The sequence below is a fragment of the Leopardus geoffroyi genome, chromosome C3, assembly GCF_018350155.1.
Source record: "Leopardus geoffroyi isolate Oge1 chromosome C3, O.geoffroyi_Oge1_pat1.0, whole genome shotgun sequence".
In the NCBI taxonomy this organism is placed as follows: Eukaryota; Metazoa; Chordata; class Mammalia; order Carnivora; family Felidae; genus Leopardus; species Leopardus geoffroyi.
In genome coordinates this window covers 150418541-150433803 of record NC_059338.1, presented here as the reverse complement: position 1 = coordinate 150433803, position 15263 = coordinate 150418541, and the positions used below count along the sequence as shown (strand labels likewise).

General features: G+C 36.4%; 1 protein-coding gene across 5 annotated transcripts in view; it reads left to right on the top strand.

Moving 5' to 3' along the window:
• The window catches only part of SNTG1 (syntrophin gamma 1), an 897410-nt gene that overhangs the window by 696444 nt on the left and 185703 nt on the right, over positions 1–15263 (top strand). The gene's annotated exons all lie outside the window — the stretch shown is intronic.

The following is a 15263-nucleotide window of genomic DNA, read 5'->3' as shown; positions in this document are numbered from 1 at the left end:
ATTACTTCCATTTAGTTTCCTGAATCCCCCCTACTTTGTAAGTATAATTATCTTAATTACTTATACAGATACCAAGCACCATATCAGGTGACATTATGGTTTTAGCTTCAGTCATCAGAAATTATCTTAAAAACTTAATGGAAAGTTATTTAAAGTTCTAAGCCTTCTGTTACCATTTCCTTCCTACTTACAAAGTGTTTTTTTTAGCCCTTCTTTAAAGGTAGTTTAATAGCATCAAATTCTCTTAATTTCCTTTGTCTGAGAATATCTCTTTATTTTATCTTCATTCCAAAGGATAGTTTCCCTGGATATAGAAATCGGAGTTGATAATTCTTGCCTTATATCTGAAAAATGCTGTGCACTGCCTTTGCACGTCCCTGGGCATTCAAATTGGTGCTTCTCTGTGAATAATATGTTCTTTCTCTCTTGCTGTTTTCAAAGTTTTATTTTTGTTTTTTTTTTCTTTTATTATTTGTTTTTGTTTTTGTTTTCAGAACTTTAATTGTAATGTGCCTTTGCATGGATTTCTTTGGGTTAATTCTCTCCTGGCTTCGCTCAGCTTCTTAAATCTGTATGTTTGTGACCTTCAGCAAATTGTGGATGTCATTTCTTTAAATGCTTTCTCAGTCCCAGTCCCTCCTCTCTCCTTCTGTCACTTTGTTGATACAGTGTTAGAGCTTGCATTATTCGTCTACAGATCCCTGAAAATTAATATTTCTTTTTGAAAGTTTATTTATTTTGAGAGAGAAAAAGTTTGAGCGGGGGAGGGGCAGAGAGAGACAGAATCCCAAGCAGCCTCCACTCTGTCAACATGGAGCCTGATGTGGTTCTCAAGAACCATGAGATTGTGACCTGAGCCAAAATCAAGAGTTGGACATTTAACCAACTGAGCCACCCAGGTGCCCCCTATTCTTCTGGTTTTAAGTCAATTTTCTTTCTGCTATACAGAATGGGCAAATTCTATTGATCCATCTTTAAATTCTCTGATTCTTTTATTTTTATTTTTTTTAATGTTTTATTTATTTTTGAGAGAGAGAGAGAGAGAGTACAAGTCGGGGAGGGGCAGAAAGAGAGAGAGATACAGAATCTGAAGCAGGTTCCAGGCTCTGAGCTGTCAGCACAGAACCTGACTTGGGGGTTGAACTCATGAACTGTGAGATCATGACCTAAACCGAAGTCAGATGCTTAACCAACTGAGCCACCCAGGTGCCCCTAAATTCTCTGATTCTATCCTCTTAGTTTCCATTCTGCTATTAAGTCCCTTCAGCATGATTTTGTTGTTGTTGTTGATGGTGTGTTTTTCAGTTTTATCATGTCCATTTGTATGTGTGTGTGTGTGTGTGTGTGTGTGTGTGTGTGTGTGTCTACATATTCTTTTTCTGGCTGAAATTTTCTATTTTTTATTTGTTTTGAGAGCACTTATGATTGCTCTTGAAGCACTTTTATGATGACTATGTTAAAATACTTTTCAGATAATTTAAATACCTTATTCCTCTCAGTATTGGTGTCTTTGGATTATCTTCTCTCATTAAAATTGTGATTTTCCTGGCTTTGGTAAAACCAGTGATTTTTTTACAAATTTCATCCTGGACTTTTTGCATATTAAATTATGAGATTCCAGATTCTCTATAGTCTCCTTTTCACAGCAGGCAACCCCTTTGTTGCCGTGTAGCGTGAGGGCTGGATGGGTATGTGTGTTACGCTCCCTGAATGCCTGCTCATACTACCTCGATGAAGATGACTGAAGTGCAAGTCTGTCACACCCCTCAGTCGCGCTCCCTAAATCCTGGTGGAAGTCAGATGCCAACCCCATCACACATCACCCTTGAGTGGGGTGTCAACTTATCTCCCTGGTTGGCCCTGCTGCCACCTGGGAGGGTGGGTGAGTGGGGCTGATGTTTGTGGCTTTGTAGCTACAGGACATTGGTAGAAGCATCGCTCTCCATAGTGAGATCCTGCTGACAGACAGGAGGAGATGGAGGGAAAGCCAAGGGAAGGAGGCCTACCTCCCATCACCTCACTACACCTTGGTGATGACAGGTAGGAGTGGAGGCTGAGCTTCCTGCTGAGCCATGGTAGTCAGCATGGAGGAGAGGCAGAGTACTGATTCACCCCATCTTACACCACCTCACTCAGTTTAATTGCCACAGGGTGGGTGTGGGGATTGAGCTTCCCACTGGACCCCATTGACCCCACTGACATTACCCCAAGGGAAATAGGAATGCTGCCTGCTTCTTCTCGGTGAGGATCAGCTTCCTGGTCGTCCCCTGGAGCACCACCAGCTCGGACAATTAGAGGATGCGTGGAAGACAACCCCCTGCTTGGCCCTGCTGAAACCTGGGAAAAGGGGACACTGGCTCTCTTGATGCTTGATTGAGTTAGGACATGTTGCCAAAAAGACTGAATGCACTTGGCCCACTCATGTCTTAGTCCTTTAGGGAGAACAGACTTTTCTGGAACCATTTTTTGTTTGTTTTTTTGTTTGTTTGTTTGTTTTTGGTCTTGCTGTTAGTGATTCTGGATTGCAGACTTCTAGAGCACACAGTCTAGGATGTATGGGAGGCAATAAGAAACCCCGTGAGACTTACCACCTTTTATTCCTCAAGTCCCTAGGTCCTAGGCCATCAGTCTTATCCTTTACCTTTCGTGGACCATCTATACTTGTTTTTGGACTGTGTCCAATGTTTGTTGGTTTGTTAAGGAGCATTTGGGAGGAATGGGGCTATTCTGCCTTAGCCAGAATTGGAAATCCACAAGTGTTGATATTCATGGATTTTTTTTTTTAGTATTCATTTAGTAATATTTTCTAATTTTTGTTACAATTATTTCTTTGACATGTGGACTGTCTAAAAGTGTGTTGCAGGATTTCAGAATATTTTAGGATTTTATACTTATCTCTTTTGTTATTGCTTTCCTATATAATTTCATGCTGAATAATTTCAATCCTTTGATACTTATTGAGACTTGATTTCACCCAGTATATGAATAGTTTTGGCAAACATTCCATATGCATTTGAAAGAATGTGTGCTGTCATTTTCTTTAGTGCAGTATCATATGTATTTTAACTAGGTCATATTTTTTCATTAAAGGTTCTGATCCTCTGTATCATTAATGGTGTTATCATTAATGGTGTTTTTGTCTGTTTATTGTATGAGATATTGAGAAAGTGCATTGCAGTCTCCCACTGTGATGGCAGCTCTGTGTGTTTCTTCTTTTAGTATGTCAATATTTACTGTATACATTTAAGTTTATATTATTTGATATAAATAGATTTAGAACTTCATGACTTTTTGATATACCACCCTTTTATCATTATGAAATATCCTATATCTCTGAAACTATTTCTTGTTTTCAAGAATTACACCAAAGAACTACTGGCAAATATTTACGTTATATATTCTTTTATCCATTTCTTTCAACTTTGATTAGTCTTCCTCTTCAAAATGTGCCCTTTCTAAGCTGTATATATTTTTTCTTGTATTTCTTTTTTTTAATTCAAAATAACAACCTTGATCTTCTAGTTGGGTTATATCTACCATCTTAGTATTTGTTTTCTGTTCAACACTTTCATTTTTTTGTTTTTTATGATTAAACATTTTATCTTGAGATAACTGCATTTTCACATACAGTTGTAAGAAATAGAGATTCTCTTTACCCCTTACCTATTTTCCCAAATGGTGTAACTTCTTGGAAAACTCTAGTCCCATACCACGTTCAGGAAATGGATAAAATCCACCACTCATTCAGAATTCACGTGTGTGTGTGTGTGTGTGCGCGCGCGTGTGTGTGTTGTGTAATTCTACAGAATTTGTTCTCATGTTCACATTCTCTTATCCACCATCATAGTCGCAAACAAGAATTGCTCCAAGAGAACTGTAAGAACCTTTCTGTTACCTTTCTGTAACCATGTCATATCCATCCTCCCCCAGCATGTCCCTGACCTCTGACAACTTATTAATCTGTTCTTCACCTCAATTATTATGTCATTTTAAGAATATTATCTAAATGGAATCTTACATTTTGTAAACTTAATGGACTGAATTTTCTTACTCAGCATCATTCTCTAGTAATTCTTCCAAGTTGTTGCATTTTTCTACTGCTCATTTGTTGTTAATTTCTAATAGTATCCCATGGTATGGATATACTACATTAAAAATATTCACTCCTTGAAGGATATCTGGGTTGTTCCAGTTTTGGGCTATTCTAAATTAAAATGCTATGAACATTTGTGTATACATTTTTATGTGAACATACATTTTCGTTTCTTTGGAGAAATGCTCAAGAGCTCAATTGTTGACTTGTGTGCTAACAGTATATTTAGTTTGGTAAGAAATAGGTACATTGTTTTTTTGAATGGCTGTACCATTTTAAATTCCCACCAGCATTGCATGCATGATTTAGTTTCTCTACCTCTTTGCCAATATTTGGTATTGTTGCCATCTTTTTAGTTTGCATTCTGATAGGTATGTAGCAATGTATCTTTGTGACATGAATTTGTGTGTTCTAATGATGTTGAACTTCTTTTCATGTGCTTCCTTGTCCACAAAATCCTTTCTGGTGAAATTTCTTTTGTCCTTTGACTATATTGTAATTAACTTATTTTTTTACTCTTCAGGTTTGAAAGTTTTATTTATATTCAAGAAGAGAGTTCTTTGTCTCAACACACTAGTTTCTGTATTTTATTCCCTTTATCTTTAAAACATTTTTGGAACAATTATATTTTTTTTATTATTTTTGTTTCCTCTATAATATTGACATATATATCTGTGTGTGTGTGTGTGTGTGTGTGTATACACATATATATCCTTTTTTGTTTGTTTTAGTTATTGCCTAAACATTACACCATATATCATAGTCCATCAAAGCTACAATAACAAAATACCACAGACTGGGTGACTTATAAACAGCAGAAATTTATTTCTCACGCAGTTCTGGAGGCTGGAAATCCAAGATCAAGTTACCATCATGGTAGAATTCTATGATGAAGGCCCTCTTCCTCATTCAAATATGTCGTCTTCTCTCTGTGTCCACACAAGGTGGAAGGAGCTAGGGATTTCTCTGAAGCTTCTTTTATAAAACACTAATCTCATTCACGAGAGCTCCACTCTCATGGCTTAAGCATCTCCCAAAGGTTCCACCTACCACTGCCATCACATTAGTCATTAAGATTCCAACATGTAAAGTTTGGGCGTGGGGAAGCAGAGGACACAAACATTCAGACTGTAGTACCATACACGCATGGTTATTGGAGTTTAATACCATTTACTAATTTTCTTTCTTAAGAAAATGTTAAAAACTTAGAACACTTTAACTCCTTTTTTCCTTTCCTATCGATGGACATATTTCTGATATGATTTTAATTATACATATATTTTAAATTACTCAAGATATTATATTATTATTTTTATGTAACTCTTCAAATGCATCCTACTTTTAATCTTCCTGTTTTTATTTGTTTCTTCTTTTGGTTTTATTTTTCTTCTGCTTTAACAACTCTCTTAATATTTCTATTAATGATATATATATTTAATACATGTGTTTGTTTTGTTTTGTTTTACTTTAAAAAAATTATACATTTACATGATGTGGAATCACTTAACTAAAACAATTTATGAGAAAAAATAACTTGTTTGGATGAGTCCAGATGACTCACTACGTTTTTATTTTTATGGTGCCACAATACATCAGCTGCTTTTAGCAATTGAATTAATTACACTCAATAAATATTACAGTAATAAGCAGTTATAAACATAGCACTATTCAGAGTGGATTGCACAGCAATTCAGATTCAAGAGCTAATTTATTGTTCATTCATTCACTCAATAAATATTGATTTAACGTCTGTAAGAGGAGGTGTTGTGTTTGCTTCTTTCCCTGAAGGAGCTCACAGGCCAGTGGCAATTTCAAGAGTGAGGAGAAAAAAAAAAAAAAAAAGGATAAATTACTGGCCAATGATGACAAATATAGGAAATTATTTATCTTGGTTCAAAACCTGGGATGTTATTTGTAGGTTGGTTTTGCCAAGGCCCATAATTTTAACTTCAGTGATAAAATACCTCTCATATTTAATTGCAACAAAGTTGTGTCACTGTCATCTACTACTGTGTAGGCATGAATTAAAACGTCACAATGGTTTTATCAGTGATAGAACAGTTTATGTTCATCTATGGTAATGACCCTGATTTAGAAATATATATATCAGATTTCAATTCTGAAGTGTCATAATGTTGCAGAAAATTGTAATGTTGGGGTATGAGAATGGGAAGTAGAGGTTGTGGGAATTTTGTCTATTTTTAATTATGCTTAATTTTCCTTAGATGAGAAAATTGAATATATTGAGTATATAATTTTATATGTATATTATGTACTATATATATTTGAATTTTAGAAAAATAGTATTTATCTCCATGTATCATTCAGTGCTTAGTATGCTTTATGGCTCAAAAGCACTCAATAAATGCTTATTAAATTTATTTTAATGAGGAGGAATTCCATCTCTCTGTTTTTGAGCAGGACTATCATCTACTGCATGCTTTTCAAACAGTATGGAAATCAATAGTAGTGAAATAAAGTCTCTCGATTTACATGGTTACATTTAGAAATTCCAATGATTTCTAAATGGATTCCGGCAGAATCACTCTTGCCTTTCTGAGAATGCTCAACCTTTTTCTTCTGAGGTGAAGATATTTGAGTTGGTGCCATTTTTTTTAGGCATCTATATATGAAGTTTAGTATCCAAGCAGAGAACAAGGATGGGGATTGTGAGAACTTTCGTTCACCATGCAAGAGTCTTATCAAATGAAGTGTAATGATAAGGACAAATATGAATGTATCTCAAGTCTACACTCAGTTCATGATTGCTCATTGAAGGGTGGGACTTTCTAGGAATGTATAGTTTAGGGGATCTCAGGAGGAAGCAGAACAGGTGATTGCATAAAATAGAAAAGATAAATAGTGGGAAGAAGAGGCCTAACTATAATACTATAAAAACAGAATATATTGTAAACAGGGTTTTAAGGTGAAGAGAGTGGTTGGTTGTACCAACTACAGAAAAGAAATACCGAAAGGACTCAAAACGTGATTAATTTTGGAGTGACATAGGCTGGAATCATTTCTGGAGTGAATTGGATTGAAAAATAGTTGGTTATAAGAAGAATATTGACAGTAAAGAAAGGGAAACAGTGTGTAAGGGATATGCTAACATGATGAGGGGGGAAAGAGGGACATGAAATTCAAGGCACATCATGGTCAAGTCATGGTTACTGACTGAGGAGAAGGAGTCAATACCAGAGAGGCTAGAAGTGAAATAGCTCCATTTGGGTGTATCATTACCCTTCCCATTCCATTGTTCTCCTGTTACATGGGGTCCCATACCCATGGATCCAGTGTGACTGAACTGCTTGACTCTTCCATTTTCACGGATAGGCCAACAGGTCTACAAGGACTGTGCTTCATGTAAATCAGGAACAACCTATGATTTTCAAAAAATAATTAACATTAAGATCTTACTTGATTTCACCTGTCCATGAGCCATACAAGTATCCCTTTGTCTAGCACAATCTTCGTATATACTCCACTTCCTCACCCTTGGTTTACAAACTGGCCCCCTTACATGAAGGGCAAGGAAAGACCTAAGAAAGAGGAAGACCACTCCAAATTGGTGGGTGGCAGGTTTAATAAGAAAAGGAACTTACAAGGTTTGTCTTGGGTGGCTGCAAAATGAATAGATCTCTGCACCCATCCAACAGAATCTTAAAGTTGATATGCAGGCTTTAATTGAGTTCAGTCATGCATACCATCCAGATGGTTTCAACAACACCTTACTTTCTCAAGGTGATATCCCTGGAACAGTTCTCACTGAGGGAATGGTGGGCAGAACATACATTCCTAGGACAGGGCAGGGGGTAAGGAGCCTTCAATAGCCTGGGTCTACCTTGTGTGTCAACTGGCAATCTTGTCTGCTCCATAACCCCTTCTAATACCTCTTCCTACAAAATTGTCCTGTGGGGTTAAGGGGGAAAGTGCAATAACTTCTTCAAGAAATATAACTCTCTTGGGGAGCCTGGGTGGTTTAGTCTGGTGAGTGTCCGACTCTTGATTTTGGCTCAGGTCATGATCCCAGGGTCATGGGGTAGAGCCCCATGTCGGGTTCTGTGCTGAGTGTGCAGCCTGCTTTGGATTCTCTCTCAAAGAAAAAAATATAATAAAATAATAAATAAATAAATAAATAAATAAAATGGATAAGGTTTTTTTTTTTTTTTTTTTTAAAGATAGATCTCTCTCTCTCTCTCTCTCTCTCTGGAAAAGCTAAAACTTCTTTTGGATGACTCTGGACCAACTTTGCATAGTTTTTTCAGCCTAGGGAAAGTTATCTTGTCGTATATTCCCTACTTATTTCATTTCTCACATTTATGACATACTTATTGATACTTCAATGATACAAACCTAACAATTACATTTTAACATTTTCTATAACCAGAGAAGGATAGAGTCCCAGTGAACTTGAGTATCTCTAGAAAATTGAAAAAATGAATAAGCAATAACCCTTAAAAGAGCATATTCCAGTAAGTTTTAGGTGTAGATGAAAGATTTCTGATTGATAAAATTAAAAAAAAAAGATATATTTCCCAAACCCCTAAAATTTTAACAAAAGGTACCAGATATATTCAAGAGTTGGAACTCAAGAGTATCTTTTCAGAATCACATAAAGAAAGGCAGGATTCACAAACTGAAGAAAGACAAACTATGGGAGAGATGTTACAAGGAGCAGGATTATCCAGTTGTGTGAGATCAATAAGATGACTGCTACATAAGCCAGAGAATCTGCAATGTATATAATGCAGATCTATTTGCTAAGTAATCAGAGGTACTGCAAAGTAGATCAGAGGTACTAAGGGTCCTGATAACCAAACCAATTGCATCGAGACTCCTTTGCACAAATTATTAACTTCTCCAGGGATGTCTGACACATTAGGAAGAAAAAGCTTTACATTTAGTTAAATTGAAGTTGAGTGCTGGTAATTCATAAGGTAGAACAGCTGGAGGTCAAAAACAGCAGGAATTTCTGGGACGGGGAAAAACACAATTGATATGGATGAACAGAGAACTCAGTCTGGGGAGGAATGCAAATATATGCTGAATGGATTTATGGACAAATACAATTAGAAGGGTTAAAAAAGATGAAAAAGAATAAGATAATTAAGTGGTGATGGAAAGGAAAAGATTATAGTCAAAGAACAAAAAATGTCAGGATTTATGGCTGGCATTGTAACTGTCTTGAATGACAACCATATCTTAAGTTATCAAAAGCAATGGATTGCTAAAATAAAGAGAAGAAAAGAAAAGAAAAGATAGATTAGGAAGAAAAAAATAAAACATCTGCTTTGTTTGCAGATGGCATGATAATCTATGTAGAAAATAAAAAAGAATCGACAAAAAATCTGTGTAACTAGTAAGTGATAACAGCAAGTATGAATGAATATACATATATAATATATATTATATGTATATGAATCTATACGAGGAAAACTACAAAACGGTGGTGAACAAAATCAAAGGAGAATTAAATCAATGGAGAGATATTCCATGTTCATCTATAGGAAATCTTGATATTGTCAAAAGCCTATTGTTCCTAACTTGATCTTTAAATTCCATGCAATTTCAGTCAAAATCCTAGCAGGTTATTTTGTGATTTTTTTTTCTTCAAAGAGTCAGAGCCCAGAATAGCCGATGCAATATTCAAGAACAAGAACAGTGAGACAACTGATACTGCCTGACTTCAAGACTTAGCGAAACCTGTTATAATCCAGATGGTGTGGTACTGCAAAATAATAGACAGATAGATCAATGGAACAGAACAGAAGGCCCAGAAATAGACTCCAAGGGACACAGTCAACCGATGTTGACAAAGAAGCAAAGACAACACAATGGAGAACAGAGTCTTTTCAACAACTGGTGTTGCAACAACTGGACACCCATATGCAAAATAATGAATCTAGACAGGGACCTTATACCTTTCCTAAAAATCAACCCAAAAAGGATCAGAAAGCTAAATGTAAAGTATAAAACTACAAAAATTTGAGAAGGTAACGGAGGCAAGAACCTGGATAAACTTGGGTGCGGTGATGATTTTTAGATGCAATGCTGAAAGCATGGCCTGTGAAAGAAAGAATTGATAAGCTAGACTCCATTAAAATTAGTAGTTTATGTCTACACAAGGTAATGTCAGTAGAATGAGAAGAGAAGCTATGGACTGGGAGAAAATATTTGTAAAAGACAAAAGATTGTTACACAGAAATGAGAGAAAGAAAGAAAGAAAGAAAGAAAGAAAGGAGGGAGAAGGAAGGAAGGAAGGAAGGAAGGAAGGGAGGGAGGAAAGAGGAAGGAAGAAAAATGCAGCTCTTAAAACTCAACAATAAGAAAACAAACAACCCCACTAAAAAAGTAGGCCAAAAACCTTAACAGACACCTCACCACAGAAAATATGCAAAGGGAAAGTAAAGGCATGAAAAGATGCCCCACATCATATGTTATTGGGGAAATGCAAATTAAAACAACAATGTGATGCCAGCATACTCATCAAAATGACCAGAACCCAAGACAGTGACAACACTAAATGCTAAGGAGGATGTGGGACTCTAGGAACTCATTCACTGCTGGTGGGAACTCACTATGGTCCAGCTGCTTCGGAAGTCATCTGGCAGTTTCTTACAAAACTAAACATAACTCTTACCATGCGATCCAATAATCATATTTCTTGGTACTTGGATATTTCATATCCATATTTCTCCTCCATATTTCTTGGAGACAAAACTTATGTCCATACAAAAGCCTGCACACAGGTGTTTATAGAAGATTTATTCATAATTCCAAAACTTGGAAGCAAGATATCCTTCAGGTGGATGGATATATAAGCTATATATTCCTGATAATGGAATATTATTCAGAACTAAAAGGAAATGGACTATCAAGTCGCGAAAAGACATGAGAGTGCCATAAATGCATATTACTAAATGAAATAGTCAATCTGAAATGCCTACATGCTGTGTGATTCCAACCATATGACAGACATCCTAGAAAAGGTAAAACTATGGAGACAGTAAAAAGACTAACAGTTGCTGGGGTGGGGGTGTGAGAGGCAGATAGGGGAATAAATTAAGAAGCTGAGCAGAGAGGATATTTAATGCAGTGAAAATACTCTGTATGATGTTATTATGAATGGATACATGCCATCATACCTTTGTCCAAACACACAGAATGCAGATCCAAGAGTGAACCCTAATGTAAAATATGGACTTTGGGTACTAACGATGTGTCACTTGAGGTTCATCAACTGTAGCAAATGTAGCATCTAGTTGAGGGATGTTGATATTGGGCAGGGAATATATGGGAAATCTCTGTACTTTCCCCTAAGTTTGGCTGTGAACCTAAAACTGCTCTTTAAAAAAGTCTTAAAAATGCAAGAGATGAGGGACAAATGTTGCTATCTTTATTTTACACCCAGAGAAATTAGAGGTCAGAAAGTTACATAGAATTAAGTGATTTGCAATAACTTTGCAGGTAATAAATGGAGTGAGACAACAGAAGAGTTTTTTAGACAAGAGGAATACTGGGGAGGGGACAACATAGTTGCATAAAATTGCAGGGCTTGTTTAGGTAATGATGAGTTATTGTGTTTCAAATCATGAAACGAATTGGCTATTTAAACCTTGGAAAAGAGGTAACAAAATGGTTTGGGAGAGTTCCTCATGTATTTCCCCCAAAAGTTAAGGTTTTGAACCTGAACAATAAAAGCTCTGATGAGGCATTCAACCAAGGTAGCATGCCCAGAGCAGAAATAATCCTGAACTTGGTGAATGTGAATTGAACTCAACAAGAAATAGAACAAATTGATGTAATCACTAACTTAAGTGCTTTTTAATTTTTTTTTTCCTTTCCTTTACCACCCCCCCTCCCAAATAATTAAGTACCAAATCAAGTAAATGGCCTCTTTTCAACACGGTCTGAGTCAATGTTCTCTCCTGGTGTACAGAAAACCACTCTCTGGAAGCAGAATCGTATCATTGTTCACCCTGAGTATTGCAATGCCCTCCTACATCCCTCTTGACTTTATTATCATCTTTTCCCATCTTCTTAACCACCACAGAGAGATCTATACAAACAGGAGCTTTCCTTCCAACCCTTGAATGTTTCCATTGACTCCCCCTGACTTTTCAGGATTAGGTAGAAATGCTTTGCAAAGCTCTTGATGATCAGGCTTTACTTTACGGCCAACTACGTGACCTGTCGCTTCTCCACGTGCACTTCGTCCAAACCAAACAGCCCACGTTTCTCTCAACATGTCCCTATTTGCTTTTGGATGAACTATCTCCTATCTGAACGCTTTCCCGTCTCTTGTGCATCGAAACCCTTCGACCAGTGAGATCCCAAACTCTGAACTAATTTTGATTCTCTCTTCCTCAAATTCCATTTTTTAAAAAGTGTCAGTCTTTCTAATGCCTTTCTAAAGCCCTTGAGCTAATTGCTTTCTTTTCCACTCTGATGAGCACTTTATTTCAGTTCCATATCATATCCCTCTTTAGCAGTCTTAATACTGGTAGCCCTCGATAGAAAGTCGGATAGTTGCCCTCTGGGAACTCTGAGCCCCCTGCCCTGCATACATAACCCTCCTGTTCTGAACCTGCCTGCTTTTCCATGCTGCTCCGCCGTCTTCCTCATGGATGTGGCTATCCAGCCACTCCACACTGCTGTATTTCGGTGTCTGTGGTTCTCAGTCTTTGTGCTTTGAAGGGCCTTCTGTTTTCTCCTGTTCCCTCCTCACAAATGTAACGTCTTCCTACATATGCCTTCATGAGGTAGATTCAACAGTGCGTCAAAATGTGAACCATTAACAGTGTTAATCAGACGTGTGTAAATTTATATGCATGTAAGTTATATTGAAAATTATGTACGAACTTTGTAGTCAGCAGAATATTGTTCACACAAAGGGAAACTAAGCTTGTATTTTTAAAAAACGCATTGAAATTCAGCACAGTTTGAGAATAATTTTCATTGCCAGAGCGATGACCCAGAATCCTTAGAAAAATATAAAACTGTTGAGCAGAGAGCGGAAAGTTAATCTGAATTTGAAACTTCAGGTTATCTAACCCTAATATTGTACCTGGTTTTTCAGCACGTGTGTGTGGTGCACGCATGTGGGTATACTAAGAATCATAATTCTGTCTGGGTATCCTCAAGACTGCTACAAATACTGTTCAAGTTTAATGACTCACAATACCAAATAAGCGGTTAATGCAGTCTAATTTCAAAATGTATACCATCAAATAAGATGAAGCAAAAAAGCTTTTTTCCTCCTGATGATCTCTAGTCAAAGAAATGCATTTTCGAAAAGCTAAAAATAAAAGGCAAAAGCACTACAGTGCTTCCTAAGTGCTTGATGTTAAGTCCACTAAACATTCTCAAATATTGCAGTCGGGACCACATATTAATGGATTATTCACAGGAAAATTATTCACGGAGCTTCAGTGATATATGAAAGTTATCTGGATCTCACCAGTTACTCCATAAATACTTGCTAAATCTGTAGAGTACATGATTCTCATTTTCTTCTAGAGGAAATTGCATCACAACTAAGTGAACTAATTTGTCAATACTCTCATTATTTCAATAACGGGCAGAAATATGACCCAGACTATAATTTTATGATCAGCCTATTTTGGAAGAGGTCATACATAAGCAAAGAAACTATTCAAGTACTTCACTTAAATTCATGAAAGGGCTTCCATCAAATCACTCTGAAAAGTTGAAACAGAACATAAAAAGTGACATATATGTTAACATATAAGCCTGGATTTATAAAAGATTAGGCCCTCAGAACTATTCTTTCTAGGGACTATGTAACATATGATTACAGAAATTGCAGATTTGATCGAAGTGTATTAACTTTAATCAGCTAAAAATATCAAAAGGCGCCATGATTCATCTAAAGCAGAGAGGACAAATATGTTCAGGACATGCTTTAATTTTTAATCAAAGCAATGGTTATGATTGGTTAGCATTGCTCCATAGCAATGGTTAGCATTGCTTTTAATCAAGCAATGGTTATGATAATCAAAGAGCCGAAAGAAACATATATTTCTAAACGCAAATTAGTTCCCATTTTCCATGGATGGTTGAGCTTTCTAGATATTTTAAATGTCTTCTTCACTGCAGAATATCAAAATTAAAGCTAAGAAAGACGTGAAGTTATAATATTCTGTTCATGCTGTGCATATTTTTTCTTGTCACAAATTCAAAAGAACATTACTTCAAAGAGGCAGACAATAGTTGTACTTTCTGAAGTCTTTTCATGTATTTTTAAGAGAAAACAAAACAAAACAAAAAAGCATACTTGAACCCTTCCCTGTTCCAGTTGAAAGTGCTTGGTCAAGGGTATCAGAGCAGATTTCTCTAAAAATGTCAGTAATTTGGATGCAGAGTGCCTTAGAAGTGAAAGCTTTAGCTTGTGCCCAGTTCCGAGATACGGACTGGTGTCATGGGAAGAAAAGGTGACACAGGTACTGAATTGAGCCAGATCTATGCTCTGGAGTGTCCTTTCTTTGTTTAGGAAAGTGAATCCTGCCTACTACCCACAGATGCCTAGTTACAAAACGCAGAAAACAGAAAAGGTACTTATTAAGAGAAAAAGATATGCATTTATATAATTTACAAGGCCTTTGAATGCTGAACTACAGACCTTTTCTATTTCTTCATAATTGGCTAAGATTTAAATATAGTTTGTGCATTTCCCAAAGGATATCATGTTGCACAACACACTAATTCTCAAGCCCAAGCCATTTGGCTAGCTTCCATTCATTTTGAAATTTTTATCAACTCCTGTCCATTAAGCACATATCTAAATATGCAAGGACTTGATACAGAGAAAAAACAATCATTAAAGCTGTAGGGAGCCACTCTGAACTCTATAGGACTTTGGTAAACAATTTAGGATGGCATCATTTAATTTCCTCTAACAACAGCAATGGCAACGCATCAACAAAAAAGCCCTAAGGATATTTATACTGGCCTTTGGATTTTAAAGAAAAGTTTGGTTGTTATCAAAATGTATGACATGCACATAAATTCAGAGAAAATGTACACCTGAGGTGAAGCTATGAACATCTTGTCCAAATCATCTTTGAGAAGAATAAACGGAGACTGAACATGGTTTACAACCTAGCAAAATTCTGCAGCTCGTGACGTCAGGTGATTTTTTATATATGGT